Source organism: Oratosquilla oratoria, chromosome 3 (assembly GCF_046742065.1).
Source record: "Oratosquilla oratoria isolate Oo_2021 chromosome 3, ASM4674206v1, whole genome shotgun sequence".
NCBI classification, from domain to species: Eukaryota; Metazoa; Arthropoda; class Malacostraca; order Stomatopoda; family Squillidae; genus Oratosquilla; species Oratosquilla oratoria.
Window position 1 is genome coordinate 88618690 of NC_134779.1, and position 2080 is coordinate 88620769.

The following is a 2080-nucleotide window of genomic DNA, read 5'->3' on the forward strand; positions in this document are numbered from 1 at the left end:
ATGCCATGCAGAATGTCTGAAAAAGGGAGGTACAGTGATGGTGGACTGGTTGGTGAGGTTATTCAATGTTTGTTGGAGAGAGGGTAGAGTGCCGGAGGACTGGAGGAGTGCCTGTATAGTTCCACTTTACAAGGGAAAAGGGGACAAGTGTGAATGTAGTAGTTTCAGAGGGATTAGCTTGTTGAGTGTGGTTGGGAAGGCTTATGGGAGGATCTTGGTTGAGAGGATTAGGAGAGGAACAGAAGGAGTAATTGGTGAGGAACAGTGTGGATTTAGGACAGGTAGAGGTTGTGTAGATCAGATCTTTGTGGTAAGACAGATATGTGAGAAAGCTATAGGAAAGGGGAAGGATGTTTTTTGGGCTTTTATGGATCTGGAAAAGGCTTATGATAGAGTAGACAGGAGGGCACTGTGGGAGGTTATGCAGATATACGGGATAGGAGGAAAGCTTCTGGGAGCTGTCAAGAGTTTTTATGAGAATAGTAGAGCTTGTGTCAGGATTGGAAATGGAGAGAGTGAGTGGTTTGAGGTGAAGGTGGGACTTCGTCAAGGATGCGTTATGTCACCCTGGCTGTTCAACTTATACATGGATGGGGATGGTGCGAGAGGTAAATGCAAGGGTAGTGGGCAAGGGATTAGAGATGGTTAAAGAAAATTGAGAAAAGTGGGAGGTGAGCCAGATTTTGTTTGCGGACGACACTGCGCTTGTGGCAGGATCGGAGGAGGGATTGAGGAAGTTGGTGGCAGAGTTTGGGAGAGTATGTGATAGAAGAAAGCTAAAGATAAATGGGTAAAAGTAAGGTGATGAGATGTACAAGGGGTGAAAGTGGCAGTAGACTGGAAGTGAGCATTAAGGGAGAGCGACTGGAGGAAGTGGATAGTTTTAGATACTTGGGTGCAAATGTGGCAGGGAAAGGTGGAGTGAAAGTGGATGTAGAATGTAGATTGAGAGAAGCGAGTAAATGCCTTGGTGGATTAAAAAGTGTAATGAGGAATAGACATTTGGGAATGGATGCGAAGAGGAGACTGTATGAAGGAGTGATTGTGCCAACAGCACTGTATGGGGCAGAAACATGGAACATAAGAGAAGAAGAGAGAGGGAGTTTGAATGTGTTTGAGATGAGGTGTCTGAGAAGTATGATGGGGGGTACTAGGCTAGATAGAGTGAGAAATGAGGAGGTGAGGAGGAGAACAGGGGTGGAAAAGGAGTTGGGAGATAGGGTTGATGAAAAAATATTAGGATGGTTTGGACACATGGAAAGAATGAGTGAAGAAAGACTAGTAGAAGAGGTGTGGAAGGCAGATGTGGAGGGAATGAACATGAGGGGACGTCCTAGGATGAGGTGGATGGATGGGGTGAAGGGGGCTTTGGGGAAGAGGGGAATGTCTGTTGAGGAAGGAAAGGAGAGGACAGAAGACAGGGGAGAATGGAGAATGGTTGTATATGGATGATGTGATAGCATGAGGTGGAATGGGCGGTTGGATGGGGGGTGAGGTAGTATGTGTGAGCAAAATTTGACGCAGCCCGAAGGGATTTCTCCCCGTCCTCTCATTTTATGCAATGGGGGGACGGAGAGGGGGGGTCGCCGATTTAATGAAGCGGCCTTGCTGTGGATGTGCTGTGTCCTGCGACACTGCTTCTGACCCAGGGCAGTGGCCAAGGTGCAGGGATGACCCGTCATTCAGGAGGTGCTAAGATAAGAGGGAGGGTGGAGGGGTGTGGAGTGTTTTCAGGGATGGAATGGGTGGAAATGAATTTAAGCCTTTTTCTTTTTGGCTACCCCCCTTGTAAGGGGGAAAAAGCCTTGGTATATGTATGTATGTATGTATGTATGAGTTTATCTATACACCTTTTAATTTTTTCTTTTGTTATATTTACCGTAGTGAGTAAGTTTACCCTAGACTTTTCACAGGTTTCAGTTTGGAGTTCACTTTGAGGTGTTTCGTTTACGAATACCGAGCTAAAATAATTGTTTAAAATATTACACATTCCTTCATTTTAATATTCAAGTTGACCGTCAGCAGATAATAGTGGACTAATGTGATTCCTAACAACCTTTTTATCTCTAATGTAACTATA